Raw genomic sequence first — 11,057 nt, 5'->3', positions numbered from 1 at the left:
CTCCCTGTCCCCCCCCTCGTCCCGGGAGTCGCGCCTTCGCTTGAGCGCGGAGGGGTAAAGGGAGGCCTCCATGTCTTCAGGGGCCTCCCCTGCTCCTTCCAGAGGAGCGAGTTCTTTGGGTCCCCCGGACCCAAGCCCGGCCGCAGGTTCTGGCGGTCCCGCCTCGGCGGTCACGGCCGCGGGCTCAGGCACGGGGTCCCCCCCCGCTCCGCACTCCACTATCAGCGCCGCGATGCTCTCGGGCGTCAGGGGGTCCATATCGAAGGGTACGCCCTCCTCGGGGGGACCCACCCTACGGTGTTTGCTCTTCCCCAGCGCCTTTTTTCCGACCGGACATCCCTCCTCCCCCCCGTCGGAGGCCTGGACGACGATGGCCTCCGACGACGACCGCGCCCCGTTGGCTTTTGTTTGGGAGGGAGCGCGGCTAGACCCGGAGGGAGGAGCGGCGGCGGCGCCAGCCTTGGCCGCGCCGGATGACTTGGCGGCCTTGGAGGCGGGGCAGTTTTTCCGCACGTGCCCCACCTCCCTACAGGCGTGGCACCGCACGCCGTCCGTGGTCCAAAAGACGCGGTACGGGGTCCCCCCGTGGAGGACCGTGAAAGCCCCGTCCGTCTCCCCCTCCCGCGCCAGCTGAACGAAGGCTTGGCGCCGGAAGGAGAAGACATGGCGAAGGCTGCCTTCCCGGAGCCCGAGCGGGATCGGGGAAATACCCGACCTCACCTCCCCGAGTTGACGTAGGTGGGGGAGGAGGAGCTCACCGGTGATATAGGGCGGGACGTTCGACAGAACGACCCTCTGCGCGGTGGCCTCCAGCGGGTCCACCGGCAGGAAAGTCCCGCCCACGGTGAGCCCCTGAGCGATGGCCAGGGCCACCGCCCGCTCGGACTGCAGGAAGAAGACAGCCTTCCCGTACATTTTTGAGGCGGCCACTATGGCCGGAGGGCCGACAACCCCGGCCATAGCCTTCACGCACGCCTCAATAGTCATGTCGGGGTGGGTGTAGCTCTTCACCCCGAGCTTGACGGTCATCAATCGGAACGGCGACGGGGCAGCGGCAGCAGCGGGAGCGGCCGAGGCTTTGGCCGCCGCCGCCGCGTATGTCATCGCCGGCCCCGTCGCCGCCGAAGAAGTGCTCGCCATCGTGGGGTGGTTTTCAGGAAGAGCTACACACACCCCAAAAAGTCACAGGCCCCAAGATGTTTAATGGCCTTGGTCGTTTAGGTCTTTCCCAGAGCAGAGGGAGTGTAAATTAACTGGCCCGCCTCTCCCCTTGATGGTATTAATTGGGAGGGGGGCCCTTCCTTCCCTCTGCTCAATGGGTAATTAGAAAAAGAATTAAAGAGGTGCCTTTTGGAGAGGCAGAGTGAGGACAAGGAGAGAGAAAGAGGGGGATGGGAAGAAGGGGGGGCCGCAAAGGCAGGGTCCCCACTTAAAGGTGTTGGTCGGTGGGTGGGCGTCGGCTGGGTGCACTCCCCCGATGGAAATACAAAGTCTTAAGCAGCTCTTCTGGCAGGGGGAGAAGACGTCTTCACCTGGGCAGGCTGGAAAAAGCCCAGGCTCAGCCCACACAGGTCTTCTCGACGTGCAGAAACAAGCTTCACCTGGGCAGGCTCCAGCCAACCCAGGCCAGGCTTCCGGCCCGTCTTCCTTCCTCCCCCCGCCTACAATGCAAAGTCTTTAGGGGAGTGCACAGAGACACCCACCTGCAGATGTTTTGAACGTTGCAGCAGCTCCTCCCCTCCTTCCGAGTTGTAGCCGAGTGGTATTCTCTCCCCTCTCTCCCTCTCCTGGGCTGGAGGCCAAGTTGGGAGGCAGTGATGGAAGGCCTCCTGTAGTTGTAAAACTGGCCTCCTCCTCTGTCCTCTACTCCTCCCTCTCCAGGCACCTCTGTAGATGGTTTTCGGTTGCTGGCAATGGTGGCCTGGGGTCACTCCTTCCTCTCCACTCCCAGGCCAAGGCAACCACACACTCTCTCCCCACAGCAGCAGGAGCAGCTCAGCAGCACAGCCTTCTTCTTACACAGCTGACACACGTCAGGAGCCGTTCCTTGGGGAGGGGGTCCTGTGAGGGTGCCAGTCAGTTCCTTTTGTAACCTCTAGATGGCACCTTCACTGTTCCTTTTGTTAATTGTTTCTCGTTCTCTGGTGTTAATTGTTCCTAACCTTGTGTTAGTTTTTAATCAGCCTGTTAGCTGTTTATGGGTGGCACCTGGTTTTCTTGGTATATAAGTTCTGTTGTTGTTTCACTCAGTGCTCAGTCCTCACTAGGGTGAGCCAGGGAGTTAGTCTTGACAATGTTCCGTGTCTTGACTAGGTTCTCTGTGTGACTAGCCTTTCCTCTATGGCAGCTTGCCTTCACAAGCTGGCTGTCATAGTTCTCTTGAGCTATGTATCTAAGTCTGTGTTCTAGTTCTCTCGAGTTATGTATCTAAGTCTGTGCCATAGTTCTCTCGAGTTATGTATCTAAGTTTGTGCCATAGTTCTCTCGAGTTATGTATCTAAGTCTGTGTTCTAGTTCTCTCGAGCTATGTACCTAAATCTGTGTTCTAGTTCTCTCGAGCTATGTATCTAAGTCTGTGTTCTTGTCTTTGGATTTAAGATGTATTTAAGTCTTGTTCTGTTGAGCTGCTTGTCTTGGTAAGGTGCTGTTTGGACTAGCGTGTTGCTATGTGGGAGCCGTTGGGATCTTGTCTTGAGCCTTGCATTGATAAGCCGATTATCCTTGGGGTAGCTTGTCTGGAGTTGTGCCTCGGCAAGCTGGTTGCCCCTTGTGGTAGCTTGTCGCAAGCTCAGTGTAGACAAGTGGGCTTCCTCATGGAAGCTGTCCTGAGTTCCTATCTTGACTAGCTGTCTTGTAACTTGTCTCTAGTTCTCTTGTCTCTAGTTCTTATGTATATTGCTGTGTCCCTTGTGTTAATCTGGTTATGTGTAAATTTAGTAAAGTTCAAACAAAGTACAGTATATGTGTCTCTTGTCTGGTTTCTGCACTTGGGTCCAGATCCTACCTTTGCCTGGAGAGCACGGCCTCGTATTTATACGGCCCCGTGGCTCCCCAACCCTGACAGTAGGACTGAGCCATACATGGACCCAGCGGAAACCAACCGGCTAAGGTTTGAAACTCTCGAGTTAAAATTTCAAGTTCTCTTAGGCGATATAAATTCTCGAGTTAAATTTTCTAGTTTTCCTGGGCAAGTTTTGAGTCTCCTAGGAGTAAGACTCCACTGTGTTAAAATTTCAAGTCTCCTGTGTTTAAATTTTTGTGTGAACTTTCGAGTCTCCTGGGCCTTCATAGTGTTAAATTTTCAAGTAAAATTTGAGTCTCCTGGGCTGTTACTGTATTTAGACTCCCAGGTGAACTCTCAAGTCTCCTGGGCCTCTATTGTGTTAGACCCCCCAGGTGAACTCTCAAGTCTCTTGGACCTTCATTGTGTTAGAATTTCGAGCAAACTTTCAAGTTTTCTGGGCCTTTGTTATATTTTCAAGTCGACCTCTCAAGTTTCTTGGGCCTCTACTGTTAGACCCCCAGGTAAAGCTCTCAAGCTTCCTGGGCCTCTACTGTGTTAAACCCCAAGTAAATTTTCAAGTCTCTTGGGCCTCTACTGTTAGACCTCCAAGTAAATTCTCAAGCTTCCTGGGCCTTTTGTGTTAAATCCCAAGTAAATTTTCAAGCTTCCTGAGTCTTTACTGTGTTAGAATTTTTGAGAACTTTCAGGTCTCCTATGTTAAATTCAAGTGAACTTTCAGGGCTACTGGACCATTACTGTGTTAAACTTTCAAGCTCTTCCTGGGCCTTCTGCGTTAAATCCCAAGTAAATTCTCAAGCTTCCTGGGCCAATTAAGTTTTCAGGCTCTCTGGGGCAAATGACTCCCCCCTGTGTTTTTGTGTTTAATTCTCGAGTTCCCTAGGAAGAAGACTCTGTTGTGTTTTGTTATTCTCCTGGACGAATGAAACTTGAGCTTTGCTGGATAAGACATTCTCGAGTTCTCCTGGACAATTGAATTCTCAAGCTCTCTTGGACAAGTTAAATTCTCGAGTTTTTGCCTTTCTTGCATCCCTTCGGAATATAATTCATTGAGCGTGCTAACTCTGGAGAATGATGACTTCGTTGTTTATAAAGATTTTGGTCATATGATTGCCATGATATGTCCATGCCGCTAGTGGATGAAGAGGATGATTTCGTCTCGTGATTTCTGAACATCTGCAGTTCGTGAAAAGTTGGAATGGGAGATATCATTGCTTGAGAAGCTAAGAAGATTTGCCATGTGTACTAAAACAGACTCTTTCAGTTTTTTGACTTGGTTCTAAATGCCCTGGAGGGTGTGTGGTTGCCTCTGTTTTACACGTGTGACTTCGGATTGATCTAGCTTAAGCCTTTAAGTCTTTTCCCCACTTGGTTATTCATACCACTAATTCAGAAGTTTAGAGAATTTAAGTATTTTCTCTATGTTCATTTAAATCAGCGCCCAGTGTCTTAGCGCCCAGTGTCTTAGCGCCCAGTGTCTTAGCGCCCAGTGTCTTAGCGCCCAGTGTCTTAGCGCCCAGTGTCTTAGCGCCCAGTGTCTTAGCGCCCAGTGTCTTTCGAGCCCTGTTTGTCTCAAGCCCTGTGTTTGGAACGTCAGGAGCCGTTCCTTGGGGAGGGGGTCCTGTGAGGGTGCCAGTCAGTTCCTTTTGTAACCTCTAGATGGCACCTTCACTGTTCCTTTTGTTAATTGTTTCTCGTTCTCTGGTGTTAATTGTTCCTAACCTTGTGTTAGTTTTTAATCAGCCTGTTAGCTGTTTATGGGTGGCACCTGGTTTTCTTGGTATATAAGTTCTGTTGTTGTTTCACTCAGTGCTCAGTCCTCACTAGGGTGAGCCAGGGAGTTAGTCTTGACAATGTTCCGTGTCTTGACTAGGTTCTCTGTGTGACTAGCCTTTCCTCTATGGCAGCTTGCCTTCACAAGCTGGCTGTCATAGTTCTCTTGAGCTATGTATCTAAGTCTGTGTTCTAGTTCTCTCGAGTTATGTATCTAAGTCTGTGCCATAGTTCTCTCGAGTTATGTATCTAAGTTTGTGCCATAGTTCTCTCGAGTTATGTATCTAAGTCTGTGTTCTAGTTCTCTCGAGCTATGTACCTAAATCTGTGTTCTAGTTCTCTCGAGCTATGTATCTAAGTCTGTGTTCTTGTCTTTGGATTTAAGATGTATTTAAGTCTTGTTCTGTTGAGCTGCTTGTCTTGGTAAGGTGCTGTTTGGACTAGCGTGTTGCTATGTGGGAGCCGTTGGGATCTTGTCTTGAGCCTTGCATTGATAAGCCGATTATCCTTGGGGTAGCTTGTCTGGAGTTGTGCCTCGGCAAGCTGGTTGCCCCTTGTGGTAGCTTGTCGCAAGCTCAGTGTAGACAAGTGGGCTTCCTCATGGAAGCTGTCCTGAGTTCCTATCTTGACTAGCTGTCTTGTAACTTGTCTCTAGTTCTCTTGTCTCTAGTTCTTATGTATATTGCTGTGTCCCTTGTGTTAATCTGGTTATGTGTAAATTTAGTAAAGTTCAAACAAAGTACAGTATATGTGTCTCTTGTCTGGTTTCTGCACTTGGGTCCAGATCCTACCTTTGCCTGGAGAGCACGGCCTCGTATTTATACGGCCCCGTGGCTCCCCAACCCTGACAGTAGGACTGAGCCATACATGGACCCAGCGGAAACCAACCGGCTAAGGTTTGAAACTCTCGAGTTAAAATTTCAAGTTCTCTTAGGCGATATAAATTCTCGAGTTAAATTTTCTAGTTTTCCTGGGCAAGTTTTGAGTCTCCTAGGAGTAAGACTCCACTGTGTTAAAATTTCAAGTCTCCTGTGTTTAAATTTTTGTGTGAACTTTCGAGTCTCCTGGGCCTTCATAGTGTTAAATTTTCAAGTAAAATTTGAGTCTCCTGGGCTGTTACTGTATTTAGACTCCCAGGTGAACTCTCAAGTCTCCTGGGCCTCTATTGTGTTAGACCCCCCAGGTGAACTCTCAAGTCTCTTGGACCTTCATTGTGTTAGAATTTCGAGCAAACTTTCAAGTTTTCTGGGCCTTTGTTATATTTTCAAGTCGACCTCTCAAGTTTCTTGGGCCTCTACTGTTAGACCCCCAGGTAAAGCTCTCAAGCTTCCTGGGCCTCTACTGTGTTAAACCCCAAGTAAATTTTCAAGTCTCTTGGGCCTCTACTGTTAGACCTCCAAGTAAATTCTCAAGCTTCCTGGGCCTTTTGTGTTAAATCCCAAGTAAATTTTCAAGCTTCCTGAGTCTTTACTGTGTTAGAATTTTTGAGAACTTTCAGGTCTCCTATGTTAAATTCAAGTGAACTTTCAGGGCTACTGGACCATTACTGTGTTAAACTTTCAAGCTCTTCCTGGGCCTTCTGCGTTAAATCCCAAGTAAATTCTCAAGCTTCCTGGGCCAATTAAGTTTTCAGGCTCTCTGGGGCAAATGACTCCCCCCTGTGTTTTTGTGTTTAATTCTCGAGTTCCCTAGGAAGAAGACTCTGTTGTGTTTTGTTATTCTCCTGGACGAATGAAACTTGAGCTTTGCTGGATAAGACATTCTCGAGTTCTCCTGGACAATTGAATTCTCAAGCTCTCTTGGACAAGTTAAATTCTCGAGTTTTTGCCTTTCTTGCATCCCTTCGGAATATAATTCATTGAGCGTGCTAACTCTGGAGAATGATGACTTCGTTGTTTATAAAGATTTTGGTCATATGATTGCCATGATATGTCCATGCCGCTAGTGGATGAAGAGGATGATTTCGTCTCGTGATTTCTGAACATCTGCAGTTCGTGAAAAGTTGGAATGGGAGATATCATTGCTTGAGAAGCTAAGAAGATTTGCCATGTGTACTAAAACAGACTCTTTCAGTTTTTTGACTTGGTTCTAAATGCCCTGGAGGGTGTGTGGTTGCCTCTGTTTTACACGTGTGACTTCGGATTGATCTAGCTTAAGCCTTTAAGTCTTTTCCCCACTTGGTTATTCATACCACTAATTCAGAAGTTTAGAGAATTTAAGTATTTTCTCTATGTTCATTTAAATCAGCGCCCAGTGTCTTAGCGCCCAGTGTCTTAGCGCCCAGTGTCTTAGCGCCCAGTGTCTTAGCGCCCAGTGTCTTAGCGCCCAGTGTCTTAGCGCCCAGTGTCTTAGCGCCCAGTGTCTTTCGAGCCCTGTTTGTCTCAAGCCCTGTGTTTGGAACGTCAGGAGCCGTTCCTTGGGGAGGGGGTCCTGTGAGGGTGCCAGTCAGTTCCTTTTGTAACCTCTAGATGGCACCTTCACTGTTCCTTTTGTTAATTGTTTCTCGTTCTCTGGTGTTAATTGTTCCTAACCTTGTGTTAGTTTTTAATCAGCCTGTTAGCTGTTTATGGGTGGCACCTGGTTTTCTTGGTATATAAGTTCTGTTGTTGTTTCACTCAGTGCTCAGTCCTCACTAGGGTGAGCCAGGGAGTTAGTCTTGACAATGTTCCGTGTCTTGACTAGGTTCTCTGTGTGACTAGCCTTTCCTCTATGGCAGCTTGCCTTCACAAGCTGGCTGTCATAGTTCTCTTGAGCTATGTATCTAAGTCTGTGTTCTAGTTCTCTCGAGTTATGTATCTAAGTCTGTGCCATAGTTCTCTCGAGTTATGTATCTAAGTTTGTGCCATAGTTCTCTCGAGTTATGTATCTAAGTCTGTGTTCTAGTTCTCTCGAGCTATGTACCTAAATCTGTGTTCTAGTTCTCTCGAGCTATGTATCTAAGTCTGTGTTCTTGTCTTTGGATTTAAGATGTATTTAAGTCTTGTTCTGTTGAGCTGCTTGTCTTGGTAAGGTGCTGTTTGGACTAGCGTGTTGCTATGTGGGAGCCGTTGGGATCTTGTCTTGAGCCTTGCATTGATAAGCCGATTATCCTTGGGGTAGCTTGTCTGGAGTTGTGCCTCGGCAAGCTGGTTGCCCCTTGTGGTAGCTTGTCGCAAGCTCAGTGTAGACAAGTGGGCTTCCTCATGGAAGCTGTCCTGAGTTCCTATCTTGACTAGCTGTCTTGTAACTTGTCTCTAGTTCTCTTGTCTCTAGTTCTTATGTATATTGCTGTGTCCCTTGTGTTAATCTGGTTATGTGTAAATTTAGTAAAGTTCAAACAAAGTACAGTATATGTGTCTCTTGTCTGGTTTCTGCACTTGGGTCCAGATCCTACCTTTGCCTGGAGAGCACGGCCTCGTATTTATACGGCCCCGTGGCTCCCCAACCCTGACAGTAGGACTGAGCCATACATGGACCCAGCGGAAACCAACCGGCTAAGGTTTGAAACTCTCGAGTTAAAATTTCAAGTTCTCTTAGGCGATATAAATTCTCGAGTTAAATTTTCTAGTTTTCCTGGGCAAGTTTTGAGTCTCCTAGGAGTAAGACTCCACTGTGTTAAAATTTCAAGTCTCCTGTGTTTAAATTTTTGTGTGAACTTTCGAGTCTCCTGGGCCTTCATAGTGTTAAATTTTCAAGTAAAATTTGAGTCTCCTGGGCTGTTACTGTATTTAGACTCCCAGGTGAACTCTCAAGTCTCCTGGGCCTCTATTGTGTTAGACCCCCCAGGTGAACTCTCAAGTCTCTTGGACCTTCATTGTGTTAGAATTTCGAGCAAACTTTCAAGTTTTCTGGGCCTTTGTTATATTTTCAAGTCGACCTCTCAAGTTTCTTGGGCCTCTACTGTTAGACCCCCAGGTAAAGCTCTCAAGCTTCCTGGGCCTCTACTGTGTTAAACCCCAAGTAAATTTTCAAGTCTCTTGGGCCTCTACTGTTAGACCTCCAAGTAAATTCTCAAGCTTCCTGGGCCTTTTGTGTTAAATCCCAAGTAAATTTTCAAGCTTCCTGAGTCTTTACTGTGTTAGAATTTTTGAGAACTTTCAGGTCTCCTATGTTAAATTCAAGTGAACTTTCAGGGCTACTGGACCATTACTGTGTTAAACTTTCAAGCTCTTCCTGGGCCTTCTGCGTTAAATCCCAAGTAAATTCTCAAGCTTCCTGGGCCAATTAAGTTTTCAGGCTCTCTGGGGCAAATGACTCCCCCCTGTGTTTTTGTGTTTAATTCTCGAGTTCCCTAGGAAGAAGACTCTGTTGTGTTTTGTTATTCTCCTGGACGAATGAAACTTGAGCTTTGCTGGATAAGACATTCTCGAGTTCTCCTGGACAATTGAATTCTCAAGCTCTCTTGGACAAGTTAAATTCTCGAGTTTTTGCCTTTCTTGCATCCCTTCGGAATATAATTCATTGAGCGTGCTAACTCTGGAGAATGATGACTTCGTTGTTTATAAAGATTTTGGTCATATGATTGCCATGATATGTCCATGCCGCTAGTGGATGAAGAGGATGATTTCGTCTCGTGATTTCTGAACATCTGCAGTTCGTGAAAAGTTGGAATGGGAGATATCATTGCTTGAGAAGCTAAGAAGATTTGCCATGTGTACTAAAACAGACTCTTTCAGTTTTTTGACTTGGTTCTAAATGCCCTGGAGGGTGTGTGGTTGCCTCTGTTTTACACGTGTGACTTCGGATTGATCTAGCTTAAGCCTTTAAGTCTTTTCCCCACTTGGTTATTCATACCACTAATTCAGAAGTTTAGAGAATTTAAGTATTTTCTCTATGTTCATTTAAATCAGCGCCCAGTGTCTTAGCGCCCAGTGTCTTAGCGCCCAGTGTCTTAGCGCCCAGTGTCTTAGCGCCCAGTGTCTTAGCGCCCAGTGTCTTAGCGCCCAGTGTCTTAGCGCCCAGTGTCTTTCGAGCCCTGTTTGTCTCAAGCCCTGTGTTTGGAACGTCAGGAGCCGTTCCTTGGGGAGGGGGTCCTGTGAGGGTGCCAGTCAGTTCCTTTTGTAACCTCTAGATGGCACCTTCACTGTTCCTTTTGTTAATTGTTTCTCGTTCTCTGGTGTTAATTGTTCCTAACCTTGTGTTAGTTTTTAATCAGCCTGTTAGCTGTTTATGGGTGGCACCTGGTTTTCTTGGTATATAAGTTCTGTTGTTGTTTCACTCAGTGCTCAGTCCTCACTAGGGTGAGCCAGGGAGTTAGTCTTGACAATGTTCCGTGTCTTGACTAGGTTCTCTGTGTGACTAGCCTTTCCTCTATGGCAGCTTGCCTTCACAAGCTGGCTGTCATAGTTCTCTTGAGCTATGTATCTAAGTCTGTGTTCTAGTTCTCTCGAGTTATGTATCTAAGTCTGTGCCATAGTTCTCTCGAGTTATGTATCTAAGTTTGTGCCATAGTTCTCTCGAGTTATGTATCTAAGTCTGTGTTCTAGTTCTCTCGAGCTATGTACCTAAATCTGTGTTCTAGTTCTCTCGAGCTATGTATCTAAGTCTGTGTTCTTGTCTTTGGATTTAAGATGTATTTAAGTCTTGTTCTGTTGAGCTGCTTGTCTTGGTAAGGTGCTGTTTGGACTAGCGTGTTGCTATGTGGGAGCCGTTGGGATCTTGTCTTGAGCCTTGCATTGATAAGCCGATTATCCTTGGGGTAGCTTGTCTGGAGTTGTGCCTCGGCAAGCTGGTTGCCCCTTGTGGTAGCTTGTCGCAAGCTCAGTGTAGACAAGTGGGCTTCCTCATGGAAGCTGTCCTGAGTTCCTATCTTGACTAGCTGTCTTGTAACTTGTCTCTAGTTCTCTTGTCTCTAGTTCTTATGTATATTGCTGTGTCCCTTGTGTTAATCTGGTTATGTGTAAATTTAGTAAAGTTCAAACAAAGTACAGTATATGTGTCTCTTGTCTGGTTTCTGCACTTGGGTCCAGATCCTACCTTTGCCTGGAGAGCACGGCCTCGTATTTATACGGCCCCGTGGCTCCCCAACCCTGACACTCTATTCTTAGATTTAATGGTTGTCCCTCTGTTTATGGCAAGCTGTAACATAGTGTGCCGCTAAGGTTACACAATTTCTCTGTTCCCCTAATAGGTATGGGAGTTTTTGGTCGTCATTCAAATTTTTGAATTCAGGGCATATTTTTGTGAATTTTGGGTAGAAATTCCCCCATATGCCCTGATATTTTCCACAAGCTGTGAGGAAGTGCATCTCTGTCTCCACCACTCCCTGACTGCAGTGAGAGCA

The 11,057-nt window shown here is 47.3% G+C and overlaps 1 long non-coding RNA gene across 1 annotated transcript; it reads left to right on the top strand.

Annotated features, from left to right (window-relative positions):
- The first annotated feature begins 1,227 nt into the window (after positions 1-1,227).
- On the top strand, positions 1,228-10,706 carry LOC147110920 (uncharacterized). The gene is made up of 2 exons (XR_015080012.1): positions 1,228-5,840; positions 5,933-10,706. It is a non-coding gene; the product is annotated as an uncharacterized LOC147110920 (long non-coding RNA).
- The last annotated feature ends 351 nt before the right edge of the window (positions 10,707-11,057 follow it).

This window comes from Somniosus microcephalus, chromosome 11 (assembly GCF_052327205.1).
Source record: "Somniosus microcephalus isolate GS21.2 chromosome 11, FLI_Smic_1.0, whole genome shotgun sequence".
Taxonomy (NCBI): domain Eukaryota; kingdom Metazoa; phylum Chordata; class Chondrichthyes; order Squaliformes; family Somniosidae; genus Somniosus; species Somniosus microcephalus.
Note: the sequence above shows the minus strand (reverse complement) of the source record. Positions and strands in the feature narration are given on the sequence as shown.